Source organism: Scyliorhinus torazame, chromosome 1 (assembly GCF_047496885.1).
Source record: "Scyliorhinus torazame isolate Kashiwa2021f chromosome 1, sScyTor2.1, whole genome shotgun sequence".
Classification (NCBI taxonomy): Eukaryota; Metazoa; Chordata; class Chondrichthyes; order Carcharhiniformes; family Scyliorhinidae; genus Scyliorhinus; species Scyliorhinus torazame.
The window spans coordinates 248,882,835-248,895,705 of record NC_092707.1 but is presented as its reverse complement, the minus strand read 5'-3'; the positions used below and the strand labels follow the sequence as shown (position 1 = coordinate 248,895,705).

The 12,871-nt window shown below is 43.7% G+C and overlaps 1 protein-coding gene across 1 annotated transcript in view; it reads right to left on the bottom strand.

Annotated features, from left to right (window-relative positions):
- abhd12 (abhydrolase domain containing 12, lysophospholipase) overlaps positions 1 to 12,871 on the bottom strand; it is a 168,221-nt gene that overhangs the window by 154,562 nt on the left and 788 nt on the right. The window lies entirely within an intron of this gene.

The window sequence follows — 12,871 nt, the reverse complement described above, 5'->3', positions numbered from 1 at the left end:
GTGTAGATTAAGAGGAGATTTGACTGAGGTTTTCAAATTATGAGTCTGGACACGACAGCGAGAGGAAGATATTGTTCCTGTTGGCAGAATTAAGAACCAGAGTGCTCTGATTTATGGTGTCTGGCAAAAGAAGCAATGGTGATATGAGGAAAACGTTTTTAAAAAGACATTGGGTGGGTTAGGGCCTGGAATGTATTGTCCAGGTGTGTGGGAGACAGATTCAAATCAAGAAAGTTAAATAATTTAAATTTATTCCATGGGATGTGGGTGTCGCTAGTAAGGCCAGCATTTGGTGCCCATCCAGAATTACCATTTCACAGGGCAGTAAGAGTCAACCTCATTGCTGTGGGTCTAAAATCACAAATGTAGGACAGACCAGGTAAGGATGGTAGATTTTCTTCCTTGTAAAGGGCATTAGTGAATCAGGTGTTTTTTTTAATAACAAATCAATGAAAGTTTCACGGTCACCATTACTGAGACTAGATTAATTTATTGCAATTAAATTCCACCAGTTACCATGGTAGGATTTGAACACATGCCTCCAGAGCATTAGCCTCGGCCTCATCCTTTAATCTGTTATTTCATCCTGGTGCACACATCATATTTGTTTTTTTCCTGGGTTACATGGTGTGTGCTATGTCCCTGGAAGTTCCTTATTTTTGTTGACCAAGAGCAGATGTGTGTTGACTAAGAGTAGTGATAAAATATTGAAATCCTCATTTGTTCATGGTGGTCAGAGTGGGGCCCAGTTTGCAGTGATGCAGTTGCTACAGAGCAGGCTCGCACCATGGTAGCACTGCGTGCATCTGGATGGTCGCCATTGAAGATGTTTGTCTTTGTTGAGGATCTTGGCTCTGCAGTGCAGATCTTTAAAGCTCACTTTGAGAATTGTGGGCTACTTTATTGAGAGCTGTTGAGGCGCAAAAGGAGAATCTTACACTTGAAAGAGCACTTCCTCTGGTGAGGGTCCGCCTTCACTTTGCCAAAATCCTGTTCCATGGTGTGTCGTCCATCCTGTCCTTCCAGAAGGGAGCCGGGTAGGATGTGTCCCTGAGCCCGGTCCCTGGCGAGACGCGAGAGGAGAGATCCGGATTGTGTTCAAAAATTGGTAATCCTGATTTGGAGGTTGGGTGCATCAGATTCAATGGAGCACAACACATCCTGTCTTGGGAGGCCGGTGGTCAGTCTGACCCATTGATCGCTGATCCCTTGTTGGCCTGTTCTCGATCCCTATCGTAAGGTGTTGGGAATTGCCAAGCCCCCACCCCCACGGTTCTTCTGTAATCCTGGACATTGCCCTCTGTTGATGATTTCTTTTTGTTGTTGTCTCTCTCTCCCCATGAGAGTGTTCGGAAAGCGGGAGGAGCATTTGGCTCCCATTCCCTGGTTGGCTGGGAGGCCCTGTCAGTTTGATCGTAATACGAATGTGTTGCTGCCGGTCCACGCTTTACATTTGTCTGGAATGATTTTGGTTCTGCCCAAGTCCTGAATTGTGTTTAGTTGCATTGTGTGGCATATATGTAACTTCACTTAGGAATAGGGTTTTCGTGCATTTTCTTTTGTTTTTGTAAGGATGAATCTGCTCTTGGCTTTCACATGGATACAGATGGGTCTGATATCTGAAGGGAGGCTGCTGTGATGGGTCAGTGGTGCCTTTGGCACTTCTGGAGTCTAAGGAATGTACATTGGTGCAAACCCGACCATGTCACAGGAGACTCATCATAATTTTTCATGGTGATTGTGGGCCTTTGGGGCATGGGAGGGGGTGCACCTTTTTGCCATGTTTTTCTGGCTTTATCCTATCTATCCCTCAGTCTCCGGTGGGGCTAGAGGAGTATCTCATCTTGTGTAATGATTCTATTGAGCCGATTGTGGTGTCATTCTCCTGTTCCACTCTGACCCCTGCATATTAAACCATTTTCTTCTTCCTTCTCATGGGCCAGTATTATTTTGTAGTTTTGTAATACTCCAAAATGCAAAATCTCAATAAATATACTTTCAAAAAAATTTAACTATTTTGCTATCATCTACCCTCAGCCCACTCCCAATCTGACAGGAGAGAAAAACTCTTGCAGTGTGTGCAAAAGGCAGGGGTCTATAAGTAGAAGAGCTGCTCTTGCAGGTAGACCTTCTTCGGTGCTGTCACCATTCTACAGTTCTATTAGCCTTTCCTTTTGGAAAGAGAGCTTCATGTGAAGGTTTTCTAAATGGCTGAAGGGCTGACTTTAGTTTGAATTATTCAAAACAAGAATTAAAAACTGGTCTGGGTTACAGGCCAGGTAAGCATTCCATCAGCGGTACTGATGCCTGGTGATGACATTACCAGCACTGCCCTGGCAGGGTGAAGATTCTACCACAGAACATCAGAGGGATAGGGCATCAGGAGTGGGAAAAATACTGATTAAAGTATTAAACCCTGCCAAAGCACGTGGATACTGATAGTGCTTATACCTTTTTATTATTGATTGTATATTAGAACCTAAACAGGCAGCAAATGCAGCCGTTTCTGCTGGAGAGCTATTCTAGTTTTTTTTTAAAACAGACATCAATTTTACTAGTTTTTCAGGATTCTCACTGCAGATGCAGACAAAAGATTCACACAATCTGGCAGCAAATGGAACTTGCACATTGAGGAGGAGGAGGAGGAATAACTCACACGTTAATCATATGAATATTGCCATCTTTCTTTTTTTTTTAATGCACTTCCACCATTTCCTGTAAGGCAAACTCAGACATTTTCCCCATAACCTTGTATGCCTTGCATAGCTCCTTTTGATCAGGTTCACCTTTTCCTGTGATCAAACAGGAATAAATTAGGAAGGTGTATCAAATATATATCTGTACATATAATCTAAATATAATAAATATATTATACATAAAATATACACTGAAACCTTTTGCTAACTTTCCCCTACTCCTCTGAAAGCACTGACTTTCCGCAAGGTATGCTTCAATGTACACTCAAGGTGCTCTATTATCTTGTAAAAGCGGCAATACTTCATGCAGAAGACTAGACAATGAGCAATACCAGGCTCTTCAGCCACAGAGGGCATCAGAGCCTAGCTGGTTCCAAGTTCACTCAACATCTACATTTACCATCACAGGGCCAATGGACACTCTTCCCAACTCTCTGGGCCTCTTGATCAACAAGGGGTGAAAAGGTTATTGGGGGTAAGCAGGAGCGTGGGATTGAGTTTACAATCAGGTCAGCCATGATCTCATTGAATGGCGGAACCGGCTCGAGGGGCCCAGTGGCCTGCTCCCAATTTGTACATTCACAAGATCGATCGAGGTGTTCAAAAGAGAATTGGATTGCTATCCGAAAAGAAAGAATACACAAAGTTACAGGGATAAGGCTGGGGAGTGGGATTAGGCAGAACGGGCCTAATGACTGCCTCTGTAATAATCTAATGACTGCCTCTGTAATAATCTAGACTTTGGAATGATAAACAATTTCAAAATTTGAAGAAATAATTAACAGTAAGGAGGGTGGAAACATAAGACAAAGATAAAACGTGTCAAATGGGTACATAATTGGCAAATTAATTTCAATTTAGGAAAGTGTAATACCTCAATAAAGTCACATATTTCTTGGGAAACATAAACTAAATGGGGTAGAGGAGCAAAGGAATCTGGGAGCACAAACACAAATCACCAAAAGTAGCAACACATGTCAATAATACCAAAACAAAAGTGATCCAAGCAACATGGTTTATTTCTAGGGAGGGCCAGGAATTGAAAAATGGATAAGTACAGAGCACAGAATACTCCAGTTATACTTAGGTCACTATATTTTGAAAATAATAGAGATACCAAAGAGGGCGCGAAAATATTTTGTAAGAGTTATTCCAGAACTACAAGGTTACATTCATTAGGAAAGCAAAACATTGGTTGGGTCTCTTTTCCCGAAAAGAATCCAATTCTGAAAGGTTTTGACACATAAGGTTGATTTTACCAGTGTGCAGAAAGTCCCAATTTCAGGGACAAATTGGGTCAAATGCATGCATGGGCAGGAAACCAGGTCTTGCATGCTGTGTCCAATTAACCGTAGGCAGACTTGGGAGTCTAGGCAGCTGAAATGGAAGTGTCATATCTGAAAGGGCAGTCAACACTGGGATCAAAGATTTCATACAATGAGAAGACTTAAAGGGAGGCAAACAAGGGAGTCTTTGAAGTAATGGCTGCAGCAAGAGGAAGGAGGGTGCCCAACTCCAGTGATATCTCCCAGGAGGAGCTCCTTCAGACAGCACAGACACGGAGGAAGGTCCTCTTCCCAAGTCCATGGGAGGAGGAGGCTAGAAAAACTAAACCAAAGAAAAGTATGGTTAGAAGTCCCAGAAAAAGTCAGCCGCCAAAAAAGTCAGCCGCCCCAAAGTGGACGCATAGACATGGTTGCAGTGTCACAACAACCTTCTGGCAGGGTGAATGGGATTTGTAACCACAAGTTCACAGCCCTAGATGTCACAAGAGTTGTTTAGGAAATGTGAGAAGGGGTTGCCCACCCAAGCATGATCAGACACCAGCATTCACAATGAAATGAATAACTGAGGCCCCAGTCAGTCAGAGTTGCCAGTAGCATTGCCAATACTGAACGGATGTTTGCAGAAGACTTTCCAGTGGTGCAGCTGGGCCATGAGAGTCAAGTGACAATGTGTATGTGTGTTTGCAGAAAAGAGCTCATGATGCCAGGAAACAACAATGGACTGAAGATGGATTGCCATTGCTGGGAACACTGACACCAATGGAGCAGCAAACAATGGAGCTGGAAGGGATGGCAACAGGTCAGCCGATCACGGAGGATAGGCAAGTGTGAATCCCCTAGAGTAAGTTAAGCTCATGGAAGACGCCATGAAACCTTCTGACAAGCACCGACTGTGACCCACCTGTGTCCGTTATTGAACACAGAGGGTTCCAGCAAGACTTTAGAGGGGCCACCATTTGACAGAGCAGTGCAACCACCAGCCATGCAGATAGGGGATGGTTTAGCACAGTGCTAAACAGCTGGCTTGTAATGCAGAACAATGCCAGCAGCGCGGGTTCAATTCCCGTAACAGCCTCCCCAAACAGGCGGCGGTACATGGCGACTCGGGGCTTTTCACAGTAACTTCATTGAAGCCTACTTGTGACAATAAGTGATTACCATTATTATTGCTCGGACATCCAGCGGCAGTGGCAGGTGGCTAGAAAAAGTGGCACACAAGCACCTAATGGAGGCAGCAGCAGCTGTGGCCATTCTGAGGACTGTGGAGTACATTGATGCTCAGTTCAAGCAGGCGGCATGCATCAGGAGTCATCATCAACGTGGGAAATGCTGGAGTACCCGTGTAAAATGTGGGGATGTCGGTCAGAATTACTAGAGGCCAAATACACCTGTACGCGGCTGATAGAGTAACTTACAGTGTTGGCGTTCTCCTGTCTTTTTCTGTATTCATGGTCACGGAAGCATTTATCCTATATTGTACCAATTCTGAGGGTTTATTGCGTTATTTGTAAAAATAGTAAACTCTAATAAAAATATTCAAGGTCTCCAGCACTAATTTCTGCATTATTGGGCCATTAGTCGCTGGTGAACTCCTGAGGAGGTGGGCATGCACAGGTCTGTACTGCATTGGTCAATATGTAATGTACACCATGGCTTGATGGGATGACAGGCCCGTCAAGATGGTAAGGGCACTCAGGAAAGGTCAACAAGGCTACGTGCAGACGAAATGCAAATATTTACATAGGTTTTTAAGGGAGGCTCAGAAGAAAGAGGTCTGTGCGTGTGACTTGCATGCCTCCAATAAATGCCCATACAACGATTCAGTTTTCCCCTTCATATAGGCTTTTTGGTCTTTCCTGGAAAGCCCTTTCCACCGCAGTCGGTCAGTCAATGCTTCAAGTCAAGGCATTTATTTCACATTGACCCAAGATAGCAGTCCCCCAGGTGGATTAGCATTGTCTGTCTCATCTGCAAGCCCCTTCAAATCTTCCTCGATCAGAGGTGATGACACACTCAAGAAGGTCCTCACTCTCCAAAGTTTCTCTGTCTGGAGACAAGGTTGTGCAGAGCTCAGCACTCAACCACAATACATGAGACCTATGCTATGGAATATTGTAGGGCACCCCCAAATTTATCCAGATATCTGAACCGCATTTTCAGAAGGTCTATAGGCTGTTCAATGGTTTGCCTTGATGCTCACCAGGTCATTAAGTACATGAGAAGAAAAGGGAATAAAAGAAAATACGTCATAGGGCAACACAACATATACAACTACATAAGCACTGGCATCGGATGAAGCATACAGGCTGTAGTGTTAACGAGGTCAGTCCATAAGACGGTCATTTAGGAGTCTGGTGACAGTGGGGAAGAAGCTGTTTTTGAGTCTGTTTGTGCGTGTTCTCAGACTTCTGTATCTCCTGCCCGATGGAAGAAGTTGGAAGAGTGAGTAAGCCGGGTGGGAGGGGTCTTTGATTATGCTGCCCGCTTTCCCCAGGCAGCGGGAGGTGTAGATGGAGTCAATGGATGGGAGGCAGGTTTGTGTGATGGGCTGGGCAGTGTTCACGACTCTCTAACGTTTCTTGCTGTCCTGGGCCGAGCAGTTACCATACCAGGCTGTCATGCAGCACGATAGGATGCTTTCTATGGTGCATCTGTAAAATTTGGTAAGGGTTAATGTGGACATGCCGAATTTCCTTAGTTTCCTGAGGAAGTATAGGTGCTGTTGAGCTTTCTTGGTGGTAGCGTTGACGTGGGTGGACCAGGACAGATTTTTGGAGATGTGCACCCCTAGGTGTCCTCTGGTTCTAGTTTTTCCCTACAAGTGGAAACATCCTCTCCATGTCCACTCTATCCAGGCCTAGCAGTATTGTGTAAGTTTCAATAAGGTCCCCTCTCATCCTTCTAAACTCCAACGAGTACAGACCCAGAGTCCTCAAACGTTCTTCATACGACAAGTTCTTCATTCCAGGGATCATTCTTGTGAACCTCCTCTGGACCCTTTCCAAGGCCAGCACACCCTTCCTTAGAAACGGGACCCAAAACTGCTCACAATACTCCAAATGAAGTCTGACCAGAGCCATATACAGCCTCAGAAGTACATCCCTGGTCTTGTATTCTAGCCCTCTTGACATGAATGCTAACATTGCATTTGCCTTCAACTGTCGACTGAATCTGCACATTAACCTTAAGAGAATCGTGAACAAGGACTCCCAAGTCCCTTTGTGCTTCTGATTTCCGAAGCATTTCCCCATTTAGAAAATAGTCTATGCCTACATTCCTCCTTCCAAAGTGCATAACCTCACACTTTTCCACATTGTATTTCATTTGCCACTTCATTGCCCACTCTCCGAGCTTGTCCAAATCCTTCTGCAGCCCCCTTGCTTACTCAATACTACCTGTCCCTCTCCAGATCTTTGTATCATCTGCAAACGTAGCAACAATGCCTTCCATACCTTCTTCCAGATCATGAATGTATATTGTAAAAAGTTGTGGTCCCAGCACAGACCCCTGAGGCACATCACTAGTCACCAGCTGCCATCCTGAAAAAGACCCCTTTATCCCCACTCTCTGCCTTCTGCCAGTCAGCCAATCCTCTATCCACGAGATGGGCAATAAATGCTGGCATAATCAGCAACGCCCACATCCCGTAAATGAATTTTTAAAAAACCTGATGGATTACTTTTTGATGGTTGCAAACCAGTTGCACATTAAGTGAATGAAAACACTTCCTGTTGACAAAGGTTTCCTGGCTGCTCTGTGCAAGCCTTGATGGCCGTTCATGCAGCTGATTACCTCCTGCACCTGGAGAATGCAGCAATGGCTCCAAATCCTACTGTCCTCTTCTCTGGTCAGGCCAGAATGTTGCAAAAACAAATCTACTGGCCAGTCCTGTTGTACATGGCATCCGTGACCAGTTTGATCCAGCGATGGGATGCAAACTGGGAAACCCAGTAGATGCCTCCCAAGGACCCCATAGTGATGCAGAGGTGTAAATGTTAAACATCACAGTAACCTTTCCTGCCACAGGCTATGGGTAGCCACCAAATCACATTAGAATCAGACCCTCCTCCGGCATAGCTCAATGACTGCTTCCCTGGATTGATAGAATCATTGTCAACACCGACACTCTGGCATTTATAGGAAACAGAGCCTTAGTCGGTACACCTTTTTGGCTGGGTAGCGTCTTCGGGCCATGAGCCCAATTGCATGGCCCTCTTCACCCTCCTGTTCCATGTCCCTTTACACCCTGATGAGCCTACTGTTCCCTTTGGGTGCTGCAGCCTCACTCATGCTGGCTGAACCCATTTCCCTCTCTCCTTCCCCATCTCATTTGGAGCACTCATCTGAATTCACAAGGTCTGTTGTTAATTGAAGCACTGACATCTCAAGGTCTATTAACTCTCAACCCTGAATGCATGAAATGCTTTTTGGAGGTTTCCTTCTGGTATTCTGCCTCACGTTTGCATCCACTTAGCATAACCTCCAGCTCATTACTCCCATGCATCAATGCTTCGCGCACCCCCAATGTTGCAACACAGGGTTCACAGGTTCACCACCTTAAATGAAGTTTCTCCCCATTTCAGTTCTAAATGGCCTATCCCATATCCGGAGACCGTGACCGCTTGTTCTAGAACCCCTCGCCCAGTTGGAGGAAACAACATCCCTGCATCCAGCTCCATCAGAATTTCATATGTTTCAATTAAATTCCCTTCAGCTTCTAATTCCAGTGAATACAGGCCCAGTGGATCCAATCTCTCTTCCTAGTACAATCCTGCAATCCCAGGAGTCAGTCTGGTGAGCATTCATTGCACTTCCTCTATGATAAACAAGTATATTCTTTCTTAGATAGGGAGACCAAAGCTGCAGACCAAGGCACTGTACAGCTGCAGTAAGCCAGCTTTGCTCCTGTACTCAAATGCTTTTGCAATGAAGGCCAACATACCATTTATCTTCCTAACTGCTTGCTGGACCTGCATGGTGGACCTGCACGCTTGCTTTCAGTGCCTGGCGTAAAAGGACACAGAGGTCCCTTTGTAGGTCAACATTTCCCAATCTCTGTTTCTCCACACTTATCCACATCATACTGCATCAGCCATGTATTTTCCCACTCACTGAACTTGTCTAAATCACTTTGAAGCCTCTTTTCATCTTCTCACTAAATTTTGTCTCATTACCCAACTTGAAAATATTACCTGCGATTCCCTCATCCAAATCATTGATGCACATGGTGAATAGTTGGGGCCCCAAGCACTGATCCCTGGGGAACCCACTTGTCAGTGCCTCCACTTCATCAAAAGATAAATTTATTCTTGCTGTTGCCTGTCTGCTAACCAGTTCTCATTCCATGCCAATATATTACCATGCACTTTAATTTTGAACACCAGCCACTTATGTGGGACTTTCAAGAATGTTCTGAAAATCGAAGATACCCCACATCCACTGGTTCACCCCATGTATTCTACTAGTTACATCCTTAGAAGGTCCAGTCGGCTTGTTGAACATGATTTCCCTTTCATAAATCCACATTGAGCCAAATAGCCTATTATCTGGGGTTGCACGGTAGCATTGTGGATAGCACAATTGCTTCACAGCTCCAGGGTCCCAGGTTCGATTCCGGCTTGGGTCACTGTCTGTGCGGAGTCTGCACATCCTCCCCGTATGTGCGTGGGTTTCCTCCGGGTGCTCCGGTTTCCTCCCACAGTCCAAAGATGTGCGGGTTAGGTGGATTGGCCATGATAAATTGCCCTTCGTGTCCAAAATTGCCCTTAGTGTTGGGTGGGGTTACTGGGTTATGGGGATAGGGTGGAGGTGTTGACCTTGGGTAGGGTGCTCTTTCCAAGAGCCGGTGTAGTCTCGATGGGCCGAATGGCCTCCTTTTGCACTGTAAATTCTATGTTAATCTATGTTAATCACCTGCATATTCCAAGAAATTCAATCAAATCTATTTTCTTGTCTGTTCTTCAGCTTCAAGACAAACATTGGCTTGTATTGAATATGAAATTCACACTTGTGCCGTTGTGGGGATAAGGCACACACGGTAGCAAAGCAAATTTTTAATTTTCAATTGTCTGAACCTGACCTTGGAGCTCTCAATTCTAGCCCTGGATTTTTTAAAAAAAAGGCCTCACGTGCCCCAGCGCTAATGTCATTCACCTTGATGAGAATAGAACTGTCCCCTCACCTCTAACCTATTACCTCAACCAACTCAGCAAAAATAAATGACGACACCAAGTCGCAAGTTAAATCTATTTAGCATGTTGAACTAGCATATATTTATGCAAATAGCATTTAAAGTAACTGCTTTTGAACAGCAAGCTGCTCTAGCTCCCGCCCTTTAATCATGGTATCACTACACTGTAGATTAAGGAAACATTCCAGCTAACATTTATCTGTAATACTAAGTAGCTACAGTGACAATTTTATGACACAGAATACAGCAAATGATTTTTAAAGAATGCTTTCGACCATCTGAACGCCTTTATTTTCAACATTTATGAGAGATGCTGGCCTCTGAGAAAATACAGACAAAAGCAGAAGTAGTTTAGTGTGTGCTTCCTCTTCCCTCTGCTGCAATGAAGCAAATCACAAGAGCAATTTAGAGGATACTAGATTCTGTGTATGGAATGAAACAACCAACAAAAAGAAATGTAGAGGTGGAAAAGAACTCGGAAAAGTAACAAGCATATAATGTAGAATAAGCCGAGAATGTAATCTATCAGCCCAAGACAAACCAGCTCGCTGTATAAAAATAATCCAGTGGCTTGATTATTAAATCTTCTAAAAGCTATTTTTGGAGGTTCCATTTATGCAGGGAAGCAATATAACATCAGGTTAGCATGGTATAGAATCATAGAATTTACAATGCAGAAGGAGGCCATTCAGCCCATCGCGTCTGCACCGGCCCTTGGAAAGAGCAAGCCCCACGCCTCCACCCTATCCCATTTATCCCGGTAATCCAGTAACCCCACCTAGCCATTTTGGACACTAAGGGGAATTTAGAATGGCCAATCCACCTAACCTGCACATCTTTATACTGTAGTTAGTATGCAGTGAGCCCGAATTTAATGAGCCTCTAACTTTTAAGCCTCATTTTAAATAAAAATCTAAAATTTATTTCAGAAAACAACATTTTGGGATAGTGTAGGAGTAATTTGACACAAAACAAGTGGCAAGTGCAGCCTGATCAAGAGGAAAAGGGCAACTTTGGACCTGTGGTTCCCAATGTTTCACAGCATTGAGGCTTTTCCCGCATCATGTCTGTCTTTTGTAGATTTGATGCTATGATTAAACAACCACGCCATTATTGTTGTTCCATAGGAGTACAAGGACGATGGAAAAAAAGTAGGTGGAGCCTGCGCTTCCATTCACAAGCAATTCATCTTTTCCTAATATTTTAACTGTATAGAATTCTCTCTTAAATGTCATTACTAACACCTTCCGCAGCCACATATGGCAAAGCAATCTATACCCCAACTGTCTGAAAAGTTGTGTTCTATTCTCCCACGTCTTGCTTCCAGCATTATTCCCTCACAGAAATTTGTAACTATTTAGCCCACAAAGTATGTTCGGCCATTCAAAAAAATCATAGCTGATCTGTAACCTAACTTCATAAACCTGCCTTTGTCCCGTGTCCCTTAATACCTTTGGTTAACAAAAATCTATACATTTGATATTTAAAATTAACAATTGATCTAGTATCAAAATGCCATTTGCAGAAGAGAGTTCCAAACTCTTACACCCAGGGTGTGTACAACTTCAATTCAGAAAAGGTCTGGTTCCAATTTTTAGACGTTGCATCCTAGCCCTAGGCTCCCTAACAAACAAAAACTGTTTTTTTTTTCCTACCTACTTAATACCTTTTAATATTTTGAAGACTTTGATCAAATCATTCCTTAACCTAAATTCAATATCTTGAAAACCACTCCTTAACCTAAATTCTAGAGAATAGAACCGTTTGTGTAATCCAACATAATTTAACCCTTGGAGTTCAGGTAATTCTACACTGACTCTCTGTAAAGCCATATATCCTTCCAACGGTGTGGTGCCAATGACTGTTTGCAAAATGCCAAGTGTGGTCTAATTAGGTCTTTGATTATAGTTGAAGCAGGACTTGCATCCCCTTGTATTCTGGCCCTCTAACTGTAAAGGCCAGCTTTATGGGGCTGGTTTAGCACACTGGGCTAAATCGCTGGCTTTTAAAGCAGACCAAGGCAGGCCAGCAGCACGGTTCAATTCCCGTACCAGCCTCCCTGAACAGGCGTCGGAATGTGGCAACTAGGGGCTTTTCACAGTAACTTCATTTGAAGCCTACTTGTGACAATAAGCGATTTTTATTTCATTTCTATTAAACATTTATGTACCTGCTTATGATATTTTGGAGCAAGAGAAGGGAGGCAGGGGCACCCAAAGGAACGGTTTGGAGTGGCCAAAGGAGATGGGTGGGGAGAAATAGGAGATTATATCCTAATCCACGTCATTCTCACAAATCCCATTAAAAAAAAGTGTTTGAGTGGTATTAACCAAGGATTAAGCCATTCTTCTTGGTATGACACATCACAATAGGGCCCCAAAAAAGGCGAAGTCAACAATTTAAATTGAATAGGACTATCGGATTGAAACTTTTCAATTACTTTATTCCGCATCTACGGATAGTAGTTGAACTATTAGAAATGCTATAAATATTTCAAAGTACACAAACGTTTATTAAAAATATTGAAATTAACCAGCAACTGTGACACAATGTATACTGTGATCAACAATTCCATTGCGGTAAACAAGGTTTGGGTGGTTATCCTCTGAGCCAGAGTCATCTTCCTCATTGATAGGTGTTTGGATTCTTGTGAGATTAACCAAGATATCCTTTGATACGCAGTTCAATTACCTTGCACA